This window comes from Canis lupus, chromosome 1 (assembly GCF_003254725.2).
Source record: "Canis lupus dingo isolate Sandy chromosome 1, ASM325472v2, whole genome shotgun sequence".
NCBI lineage: Eukaryota > Metazoa > Chordata > Mammalia > Carnivora > Canidae > Canis > Canis lupus.
In genome coordinates, this window is record NC_064243.1 from 17,746,636 (window position 1) to 17,759,127 (window position 12,492).

The following is a 12,492-nucleotide window of genomic DNA, read 5'->3' on the forward strand; positions in this document are numbered from 1 at the left end:
AAAGCTACAGGACCGGCAGGGAGCATCTTCTTGGATTATTGATTTTTCTGGAAGTCTCAATGAGTAGGACAGTGGTTCTCAAAGTGTGGACCCCTGACTACCAGCACCGCCATCACCTGGTAACTTGGTGGTCAGGCTCCACCCAGAGCTCCAGAATCAGTACCTCTGGGCTGAAGTCCAATGGTGTATGTTTACAGGCTTCCAGGTGATTTGGAAACACAATAAACTTTGAGAAGCAATGTCCTATTTTTTTTTTAGATTTTATTTATTTGTCCATAAGAGACACAGAGAGAGAGAGAGAGAGAGAGGCAGAGACACAGGCAGAGGGAGAAGCAGGCTCCATGCAGGGAGCCCGATGCGGGACTCGATCCCAGGTCTCCAGGATCACGCCCTGGGATGAAGGCAGCACTAAACCGCTGAGCCACCTGAGCTGCCCGAGGAGCAATATCCTATTTAAAAAAACAAGGATATACCATGGAGTAAAAATGGGTAATTTGCACTAGTTTCGAAGAGTTCCCATTTGCAATTGGCTGCTTTGGACTTATCTGCAGGAACGAGCTCAGTCCCCTCTACCCAAGGAAATGTGTGTGGAGAGCTAACAAAATTTCTAAATGCCAAGGACTCCCAGATCTGTATCAACCCTAACCCTCTTCCTCCGGCAACCCAGCCCTGAATCAGTCCATCTCTGAGCCAGCAGTGTTGGCAAGAATGACTGGGGTGGTATGCCAAAAGCCAAACAGATCCCATGTTCCTCATTCCTCTGCTCCAAGGCCTGGCAGAGTTTAAGAGTTGGGGGTGGGGGTGGTAGTAGAGGGGGAGGAGAAGAGAATCTCAAGCAGACCCCCACTGAGTGTGGAGCCTGACACAGGGCTCCATCCCACAGCCGAGATCATGACCTGAGCCAAAAGCAAGAATCAGATGCCCAACCACGTGCAGCCCCCCCACCCCCACCCCATAACTGTTATCATGAATCCCTCTGGGAAAACACACCTACCAAACATTACCAATAGTTCCTCTACGGGGTGAGAACAGAGAAGGCTTCCATGTTGGGTCTCATTTTCTATCACGCCTGAACTGTTGTTTCACTTAACCTTTATTCTTCTGAAGAGCATTTATTATACTTTCAAAATTAGAAATGAAATGGTTTTTATGAGGAAGTAGAACCACTTTATGCTCCAACAGCTTCTTGTGTCACCCAATATTTACCGAATCACACCAATGACATTTTTCTATCCCACGGAATAGATTGCTCAATGCCATCAAAAGTGAGTGAGCAGTATATTCACACACCCCCTCCCCCAGCAGTGATACAGCTGTGATCTCATTCTCCCCGTGGGCCCAGCCACGAACACTTGGGCATCCTGGTCGCCCCAATCCTGCCTGGGCTCTCCCTTGCACAGACTCACCTCACATAACCTCCTCTTTGCGCTCTCATACCACTCAGTTGAATTACTAATAACACCTGACCCAAGGTGTCCATCAGTACTAAAATACCAGTAAGCCTTGTCCAGGCTGCCCCTCTCTCTATGTGCATGTACCCACACAGTAGTCCAGTGAGGCCAATCCAGTCTACAGACTCACCCTTCGAAGCCATCCTGTAAGCTACCAAGCTGTGGTGAGTTCTGTATTTTCACTGGGCCTTCGTATTTAGCAACCATTCCTGGAAAACCTGCTATGCAGCAGAAATTTGAATTCTGAATTACTATATAGTTCATCCCTGACCTGAAGCAAAGCGTGACACAGGGATCATCGAAACAGGAGTAAGAGGACTGGAGCTGGGACAAACCCCAGAGAAGAAAGAAACAGGAGGAGAAAAGGTGAACGGGCCGAGCAGACACAGGGAGGGCAAGTCTGCAGCAGCCCCCTCTCCGAGCCGGTGGTCTGTATGCAGAGGTGGCATCGGATTTACGATCGTTTTAGGCGAGCATGTGAGGAATGCACATTTGGCAAAGGAGGGACTCCAAAAATCACATTTGGGCAGCAGAAAATGACACCCTAGGAAGTTATGAAACCCCTGGTAGGGTTTTTAAAAAGTGGGTTTAGATTCTAATCTCTCTCTGCCTGGTTGAGGTGTGGCCTGAATTCCCTAAGAGTCAAAGTTCAAAGTCCCCTTGTAGCTGGGAGTCTGGGATTTACACTAACTCACCTAAGGCAGGGGAGGCAAGGGGTAGAGGGTCACGCTGGCCCTGATGAACTAAGGTCATCCACCCCCGATGAGCTAAGGCCTCTCCCGCATGGAAAATAGTGCCCTGGCCTTGATGCCCGCCAGCCCCCACCACCGTGCAGCCACCAGCAGCAGGGCCAGGCCTGCTCAGAGGGACCAGTCACCTGGAGATGAATGCCTGTACCCTTGGGTTGGGGGGAGCTCTTTTCTCCCTCTACCCCTAAGCAAATGCTCAAAGCAATCTAGCTATCTCTGATCTAAAATGCATTTTGTCAGGCCAAATAATTGGTGCTTTGCATTTTCTCCTCCATTTAAGCACTAGAAACAAAGGTTTCAAACCAGTAGTTAGAATTTCCCCACACAGAGGTGGATGGCGCAGGCCAGCAGGGTAATAAACAGATAAGCAGACGTGTCCCACTGCAGAACGAAAATGCACCACCCCACACTCAGCCATTTACATTTAATTCTTCACGAAAATCTTTTAACAAATAAGGAAACATTTAAAACTTAAAATCTATCTTTCTTCCAAAAAAAATAAAATAACAATTCAATATTCAGTACTGGGAAGAGCCTTACTCAGACAAAAAGCACAGAAACTCCCATCCCCAGGAAAGCTTCAATTCTCAAATAATTTAAGAGAAACATTCACAGGTGCCCATTTCTTCCTCCTTCAAGAAAAATTCTCAACTTCTGCAGTGTGCATACATTTTAAATCCACTCATTTTCTTAAATTCTCTCCCCACCTCAACCCCCCCCCCCCCCAAGCAACATCTCCATTTAAGAAAACCAATCAGGCTCATTTAGACTGGTTCCTAAAAAAAGTTCCCAATCCTGAGGCCTGAACAAAATCCTTCCAGAAAGCAGTAAACTAGGTCAAGTATGTTGGAGATGAATTACCAGCTCAGGAACCTTGAGGTCACCTAACACTGCTATGACCATAGAAGAATTTCCAATTTTATTAAAGTGTCCCGGGAAGGCAAAGCCACCTCCCCGACCGAGGCAGGTCTTACCAGGTGGCATTCATCCCCTACACGCGAGACGTCTCATTTAGGAGACTGCAAATACGCTCAACATTACAGGTGGTGAAGCTGGCACACCCGAGGGCAGCGGCAGTTCTGAAGAGTATGCAGAAGGCTCGGCTGCCACGGAGGGGCACCTTCCACTGCCAGGTGACAGGTGGACGGACGGCACCTCGACTCGCCCCCCAGGAAGGCCTGCCTCTGGTTTGCTCCTCTCCAAACCCTGCACTCTTGCCCATCTCCGGTCACATAGCAGGTGCCTCCAGGACTTACCACTTGGCCACCCGAGATCCTCCGAGCCCTGCAAGGCTACCTCTTCAGGAGCCGGAGCCTGCACTCCGGGCAGGTGACATCAGCTGTTGGTGCGCCTCCGCCTTCTGTAAACGGTGACCCTTTCTTGGGAGTAATGCTTTCAATGGTCAGCTTTTCCCTCTGCAAAAGCTTCCTCCTCTGCTACTTCCAGGTTGTGCAATCACACAACCTGGCTGGAGGTTTCTCAGAAACAATCTGCCTTGTCCCACTCGAGATGAACACATGAGGTTCCTTGTATGTGCGAGACTATTAATAAGTATCACTTGGTGAAGGGGCGCTGAAGTTCTTACCAACCTCTTAGAAGCAAAATCAAATAATGAAATCTTAAAATACAAAAACAAACAAACAAACAAAAAAAGGTTCACCTTTCTTCCAAGAAAAATTTAATGATCCACCGCACACTGGCCTCTTCCCACAAAAAGCATATAATTTAGTGTCATGGCTGACCTGTATGACAACCTCTACCTCTCCCCCAAATTCATATGTTGAAGCCCCAACTCCCTGTACCTGAGAATGTGGCTGTATTTTGAGAACAGGCCTTGAGAGAGGTGATTAAGTTAAAAGGAGGTCGCTTGTGTGGCTGGAATCCCACCTGCCTGCTATTCCTTAGGAGAGGCCACGTGGACGCACACAGAGAAGGACCACCTGTGGACAGACGGAGCACACAGGCATCTACAGGCCAAGGAGAGAGGACTCAAAGAATCAATCCCACTGGCACCTTGGTCAAGAACTTCCAGAAATAAATTTCTGGTACTTACACCCCCCCAGCCAGGGGTACTTTGTTCTGAGCCTGAGCAGACTAATAGGGTTGGGAAGAGAAAACAAGACTCAAGTGACAGATTAGTTAAGCAAGACAACACGTGTAAGATGTAACATCAACAGACAGGTGATTCCAGGAGGCCAAGGGGAGAGCGCCTCAGGTCCAAGGCACACGCCTTGACAGCTGAGCCCCACTGTCAGCCTGGCCCCTTCTGCAGGGCACAGACGTCACCAGGGCCAGGAGCAGACCCCGCAGGCGGGGTGGGGGCTGGCAGGATAGGATGGGATGCGCTGGCGGAGAAGACAAGGGGTAACAAAGGGAGGCCACATGCAGTAAGAGGACATTCAAAACCCCAAGTGAGAAATGACCAACAAAAAAACTGGACAACAGGCAGGAAGAACCAAGCCTGTGCTATACAATCAGCAAATGCCCACTGGAAATAGTGGCCCATCTCCCTCCTCACTGTATTCACATTACAATGTGACTTAATACCTCTGAATTTAGGGAAAAAATGAACCATTTTAACAACGCTGTTGATGCAAAAATGAGCCTTCAGAGCCGTGGTATAAATAATGACCACCGTGATAACTCACAGACAGGAGTGCTGAAGCTCAGGGAAGGCTGTAACTGGTCCCAGATCACGGGGTGCGAGAGGCAGAGGCTAAGTAGAAACGCCGATCTTTCTACAACAGTGCTGCTCAATCAGGGGGGCGACTCGGCTGTAAAAGGGGAATTGGTCCATGGGTTGAGACATCTCTGATTGCTGCGGGGAGGTGCTATCTCTGCTGAGATCTCCTGGTACGGACTCGCAGGAAGTGGGGGCCCGAGCCACTGCGCCAACACACACCGCCGCCCCTCCCCTCTCACCCAACCCACGAGGACCCCTTCTCCTTCATCCTTCCCCCAAGCGCTCCCACACTTGCCACACGTGAAGCTGGGCTCTGCATGGAACACAGGCCAGGGGGAGGCCCACGGTTGTCCCAACACTTCCCAGGGCCAGGGCTGATGGCCAAGCCCGACTCCACAGCAGCCTCCGAACCCCTGCTCCTCCACTGGTCAGTAAGAGGCTTCCTGCCATACTATCCACAGACCACCTGGCCCATCACTCAACACCCCTGTATCCTGTCCCTTCTTCAAAGGGGACACTGGAGCCTGGGTCACCATCTTCCTCACTGGTCCAAATCCTGCATGATCTTAAATGATGTCAGGGCCCACCGCGGTGGGGCCCCCTCGGTTACCTAATAGCCTCTGAGCCCCAGACCTGGGCTCACATTCGGCCTCAACCACCCACAGCTGTGCTGGTCTTCACTAGGGCTCAGAACCGCCCAGCCTCTGCAACCACCACCCCAGCACCACCACCACCCCCCAAATTTCAGGTGTCCCCAGTTCCCTTTTCTGAGGGTCAAGAGAGCAACCAAATAAGAGGAGGTGAAGTTAATTCCAGGGTTAATTAAAGGTTCACTCCAAAAGTCTGACACAGAGTCAGCATTTTTCTACATTGTGTCTTGCAGTCCTATGGCTCTGTGAGATGGGCGCTGCTACTACCGTCTCCACCCTATGAAATAGAGATTTTGAGAAAACCGCTCTTGACAACTGAGCCAGTGAGCAGTCCAGGCTCCCAGAGCTTGGACACAAAGCACAACTGCTTCCACAGGAGTCAGTGAAAAATGCTTTCAAAATCACTAATAATCAAAGGGATGCAAATAAAAAACAAGAGTATAGGTTTTCAGCTCAGCAAACTGACAAAGAGCAAGAAAGAGCGACAATACCCAGGCTGATGAAAATCTCGGAGAGGGGACAGGCACTCTGTTAGAAGACAGAAAATTGATATGGTATTTCTAGAAGACAATTTGGCAAAAACATATGAAAGCCTTAAGTAGCAAAGAGCCTCATGTAAACAGTCCATTTGGAAAAATCCACCTGACAGAGCTACACAGACAAATGGGCCAAGATGCATTTACAAGAATATTCATTAAGGGGAAAAACCAAACAATTCACTAGACATCATCTACTGGGACTGGTTAAACCCATTAGACTCATAATTATCATGACTACTGTTAGCATTGTTATGCCAGCCAGGGTTCACTGCTAACACTTGGACTTAATTTTATTTAATACTCACAACTTGGTGAACTTTACAAACAAGGAAAATGTTGCCTAAGTCGTAACAGACTGGTCGGTCAGGCCATAATGAGTAGCTCAGCTGGAATCTGACCCCAGAATCTGTACGACAGAAAAGATAAAGTAGATGTCCTATCTGTTGGTACCGGAAAATGCCCTTGACATATATATAATTCACAGTAAAAATAGAAGGCGACATTAGAACAGAAGTCGATTCCAGATTTAATTCTTTTTTTTTTTTTTTTTTTTCAGATTTAATTCTTTAAAATGACAGTGCTGGCTACTGACAGTCTTCTCCACTCCAAAGCCACTGTCCCTTCTCTGCTCTTTGACACCTGGCTTAGGACCCCACATACTGCACTTCCTGATGCTCTTTCCAGGTGGCTCCCGGTCAGGGCCCAGAGGCTGTGTCCTCCTGTCTGTCCCTCCTGCCTCCCCACTGTCCCTGTCTCCTGCCATCAGCAGTGACTCCAACTCCACCCAGCACTGACCTTGAGCCCGCCCGCCCCCAGAGGCTGGAGCACATGCCCTCTGTCCCCCAGTGGCTCAGCACCCTTCCCTGCTGGGCCTCCTCCCAGCCCTGTCTGTGGTTCAGATCACCCCAGCTCTTCCCTCATTCCCACAGCCCCGCGGGTGGCACCTGTTTCCTACAGATACCATTTCTGGGTTATCTCGGATAACCAGGGTGACCCCCTTTCCGTTCATCCTCCACACCTGTGTGAGCAGTTCTTTTCCGTTGGAGCCTGACACTACCGAGCACACAATCACTTAGCTGCTCAGTAGGGGACACTCCCAGCTCCTAACCTCGCACCAGGGGCTCCTCCAGGCACCTGGGACACACACCTGGAAAGAGAGGCCCCATTCTGCTCTCGGGTTAGACGTCTCACAAGCAGGTCTGCCTGCCTGCAGAGAATGGGGTTCATATATGCTGGAAGACCAACTAGCTGCTCATACTTCCGTCTACTGAGATTGGTGGCTCATTTTTATCTCTTCTTTTTCTATGGTTTTTTTTTTTTCTCCTAGTATTTACTTTCAGAGTCAGAAAATTTAGTAAATAATTTTAAAATAAAGTAGAAAAGTAAACCTTCCTCTCCATAATGCTTCATCAGTAAGGTGGCCCTAGGACTAGCCTGGAAAATAAGAGACACCCTGCTCTCTGTATATAACCATGGTCCTTCAGCCGTATTTGGGATAGAACAGTCTGTTCTGGACAGAGAGGACAAAACCAAAAGGGTTCCTAAATGCCATCACAGTAACAACAAAGACTAACCGAAGCACCAGCTATTTTTCAGCAGAAAGCTATGACTTAACACCTAAAGTGGTATTTGAGACACTCCGCGTCAGACCACAGAGGAAAGGCCTGCCCATTTTATGTATTCATTAACCCTCTCCTTCCCTACGTGTGAGATAACAGGGCCTCGTGGTTCTGGACCAGCACCTGCAGAACCCTGAGCTGGCCCCCCATCCCTCCCTTTTCCCTTCCTCCGACGGCTGCGGAAACCCAGGCTGGCCCGTCGCAGAGCCGACCACGGTGTCGAACCACCCTGCCAGCAGGAGGGATCAACTACTTCCTATTGCCTCCCTTCACCAGTCCCATCCACCTGCCTCCCTGCGGACCTGGATGCAGAACACAGGCCAGCACAGTTCACTGGAGCTCAGAGAACATAAATATCCTGCTGGGCGCTCTCCTCTTAGCTTACTTGTGATCCCGGAACAGCACCGAGTCATTACCGGCACTGGGTCTGTAAGAAGAGAGACCTTTAGTCTTCCAGAGCCTGCTGTCATCACTGCAGAAAAGGAGGAAGTATGGAAGTTAAGAAATTGCCTTTTTGAGAATACTTAGAGAACTGTCCAGTTCAGGAGTTACCAGTCAGTGATATGTCCCCAAACCCTTTTTGCAAGATCAAGGCAACTGAGATCTGTCGAACAAGGCTGAGTCAAGTGTTACACGTGAAATCAACAGTGGAGACGTATTTTTCAGTTCTGTAGCCCTAGGCATGGTATTAAGCCTCAGTTTCCCTATCAGCAAACGGGGATATAATCCTCTACCTGGGAGCGCTGGGATGCCACTTACAAAGAGAGTAGGACAATTAGTAGCCGCCACGAACAGCACAGGTCACTTCCAAGTCAGAACTGGGAGCCAGGCCTCCCGACCTCTAACCAGGAACCCCCCTGTGCCTCCTGCCTTCTCTCCATCAACGGGGTGGTTTTCAATGCGGATCCAACCCTGAAGCCTCATCTCCCCTCTCCCAATCTTGGCTTCTAAAGACTCTGCCTGAATCCAAATATTGGTGGCTTGATAATCAAACACCCGAGATAAAGGTTCCTCTTAAAAAGAGTTAAAACTGAGGCAGCCAGGGTGGCTCAGCGGTTTAGCACCGCCTTCAGCCCAGGGCATGATCCTGGAGACCTGGGATCGAGTCCCAAGTCAGGCTCCCTGCAGGGAGCCTGCTTCTCCCTCTGCCTGTGTCTCTGCCCCTCTCTGTGTGTCTCATGAATAAATAAAAATTTAAAAAAGAGTTAAAACTATTAGAGAGAATAACAAAAGACAAGGTTTGTCATTTTCAAGCTCTCTCTGCTGTTGCACAAAAGATGTAAAATTAAATTCTCATTTCAAGGCTCTTCATTATCTGAGCCTCAACGTTCCTTAAATACCTGGCATTAAAATGCTAAGTGCAAAGATCTTGTCCTGAACAAACAGGCTTGGTTATGCCAGTAATGAGAAATTTATCAAATGCAGTTGTTTCTACAAAACAGAATAGAGTGCAAGTGAGATTCCCAAAACTCCTTTTATACAGCTGGAGTTTAAAATCCTGCCACGCGGAAACCACCGGAGGGTTACAGCATGTGATCGCCCAGATACCAGGCTACCACATGCCGCTCCTCTATGCCCCAGTAGGAAGACACAGGGTACTCCTTTTGAGAACTGAAGGAAATTGCAGATGTGAAGTCAGAATCAGAATTTAAAAGTGAGTGATTCAAATTCAGTTAGAAATTTTGCAGGGGGGGCAGCACCTGGATGGCTCAGTTGGTTAAGTGTCTGCATTCCACTCGGGTCGTGATCCCAGCGTCCTGGGACAGAGCCCCACATCTGGCTCCCCGCTTGCTTGGTGGGGTGTCTGCTTCTCCCTCTGACCCTACCCCCCCCACACACCCGCTCATGTGCAAGCTCTCTTTCTCGCAAATAAATACGTAAAAAATAGAAATAAAAACAAAATTTTGCAGGGGAAAGAGTGACAAAACCTGTGCCTGCCTGCACTACGTGCATCTGGAATTTGCCATGACCACAACCTCATTCTTGTCCTCACAGGATGGTCCAGCACTGTTTCCACAGCCCTGTGAATCTCATCAGACAGCGGCTGGGAATGCGAGCACCGAGCCAGGTTCACAAACCACAGGAGCAGGCTCCAGGATTCAATTTAGGAATTTAGGGAAATTTTCCAATACCCCTACTAGCTACATTCAATCTAAAGGACATGTACACACACAAACGCACATATATGTAATCCTAATACTAGTCACGACACACATTACACTATAGTGTCTGGGGGAAAAGTAGAACTTCATATGAATTATGATTATTTGTATAGGAAATAGGGACCAGCTTTCATACTCGGGAGTAGGAATGACGAGACCAGAGTAAACCATCACCGAACAAAGTGATCTAGCACTTCAGTGTTCAAAATAAGGGCACTCTGTAGCTGGATGTTCAAAGAAAGGAGCAATGTTTTGTCTCATTTCCAACCCCACCCCTGATGGATTAGAGGAATCTTACTTTATGCTGTAACTTGAGATTATTTCGCCACAGCCCAACAAACCCTACTTGCCTCTCAGTGATAATAACACCGTGCAAGAGCTCCTATTTTTCTCTAACCTGAATAATTCACATTGTTTTCTGAATAATTCACAGCCTCATGGGTGGGAGACAATCAAAGCAGCTTTTAAAATTCACCACCGCATGTCCTGTAAGGTGAAGACCCAGATGACTAGCAGGAAAGAAGAGAAGCCCCTCATCCGCTGATGAGCACTAGCCTAGGCATCGGCCACTTGTGCCAAGACAGTGAGTGTCCTCCTCCCACGCAGGAGAAAACAGAGGCCCAGGGGAGAGAGACGAGCCTAAGGAACTTGTGGGGCAGCGGGGCCTCACAGCCAGGTCTATCTGCCCACAAAGCCCACCCTCCTCCCCAGGATTCTGAAGACAGCATCGGTTATCACCAGTGTGACAGTCATCTATAGCAAGGTGAAGTCCTGAATGCTTCCCCCACAGGCCTCCAGCAACCGAGAAAAAGCAGCAGTGACTCAGAGCAAAGGCAATTTCACCTGTTTTATCTCTGGCAGAGACCTGCGGGTGGCAGAGGGTGGCACAATGGATCCATTCAACCATTCAAGAGCCGAACTTTGCTGCAGGGGGTGGTGGGGACTGGATGAATTACACAAGGAAGCCAGTCCTTCTCCTCGAGAAAAACACTGAAAATACACCACTAAAAATGGAAAGGAATCCTTTGCCCAGAAGTGTACAAAAGAATCCACTGATGACTATACAAAGGAACCAATCTGATTGGAATTCTTGCAGCATGCAGCACCAATCTGCATTTTTGTAACACGACCAGGGGACAGGCTGTGTATTTCCTAGTGTGGCAGCCCTTCGCCGGACAAACAGGGGGCTTTTTATGAGCCCTGGGAATTAGGATTTTCATCAAGAAAGAAAAAAATCCAACTTGAGCTGTCCTTGATCTTTGCAACTGAATCTCCCTGTTACACATGTGCCAGGAAGCCAGCCTGCTGGGGCCAGGTGCAGATACTTTAGAGCTGAGTCCACTTTCTGGATGCTCCCTCCATCCCTCACCTGGATGACCTGCCCAGCTCCTAGCTGATGTCCCTGCCTCTGCTCTCACCCTCCTCCAGGACGAGGCCAGGGAATCAAAATATAAATCTGAAATCAACACCCTGAGGAAAAGACTCTATCTCCAGGGGCCCTTGACAGGTCTACAAAGCCCCGACCTCACCTGTATCACTCACCAGCCTTGCTCCACTGCTTTCATCCCACACTCTGCGCTTTGGCCATAAGCCTCCCCTCTCCTGGAGTCAGCAAGGAAGCAGATGTGTGAACACAGGGGCTCTGCAGCGTGCTGGCTCTACCCAGCCAGATCCGGACAGCTCTACCAGAACGCAGAGGGACTCTGTTATCAAGTAACTTAGACAACAGACATCTTTCACCTGTCCCTACCTACCACCAGATTTAGGAGTTTTTCCCCTTTTATTTGTATTTGTTTTTGTTTTTTCAACAGATGTGCATTACTTTAAGCATATTTTTTTCTTTTTGAAGATTTATTAATTTGAGACAGAGTGAGTGAGAGAGGAAGAGCACCTGAGAGGAGGGAGGGTCAGAGAGAGAAGCAGAATTGCTGCTGAGCCGGGGGCCAGTGCAGGACTTGATCCCAGGATCCCAGAGTCGAAAGTAGACGCCTAACCCACTGAGCCACCCAGGAGCCCCTTAAGGTATCATAAAATAATTCTTTTTTATTACAAAACAATAGGATGTATTAAAATGATAAAATGGATTATTCTCTAAGTGGATTAGCCTCATTCTCTCCATGTCATCAAAACAAAGTTTCAGTTCATTAAGGATCATGTCCCTTGAAATGAATAACGGAGGGTGCTGAGAAATGTCATTGAGGATCTCCTATTTGGCATGAGAGAGGCAATAAGGAACCCGATTATCTGCTCCAAATTACCCTCTTCTCCCAGCTCGGCCCTAGGAAATGTGCAGCTCTTGCCTTTTAAGCAGAGTAATAGGAGTTTAATTTGCATTGTTAAATGACCAACATATTAAGGGAAAGTCAGTAAGTATGAGCACTTCAGCTTTAAGGGCTACACCAGCAAGCCGAAGGCAGAGTACGAGGACACAGGAGATGGTCCAGAGAACAAGCAGACACCAGGCGGCAGTGATTGGTGGCTCCTGTGAAACAAGACAGCGAGGTCCTCGTGAGATTCTGGGATCGTGCTGTGTCAGCCATATGGTGCCCGATCCTGCCCCTTAGCCAAGGAGCAAGAGGGCAGGGGATGGAGATGCTTATTTCCTACAGTTAGTAATTTATCAAAAAGAGTAAAGGGAC

The 12,492-nt window shown here is 48.6% G+C and overlaps 1 protein-coding gene and 1 long non-coding RNA gene across 2 annotated transcripts in view; both read right to left on the reverse strand.

Annotated features, from left to right (window-relative positions):
* The window catches only part of NEDD4L (NEDD4 like E3 ubiquitin protein ligase), a 338,701-nt gene that overhangs the window by 247,875 nt on the left and 78,334 nt on the right, over positions 1-12,492 (reverse strand).
* On the reverse strand, positions 255-4,287 carry LOC125755290 (uncharacterized). Its single transcript, XR_007411316.1, has 4 exons — positions 3,457-4,287; positions 1,582-1,672; positions 995-1,120; positions 255-449 (listed from the first exon to the last, which is right to left on the reverse strand). It is a non-coding gene; the product is annotated as an uncharacterized LOC125755290 (long non-coding RNA).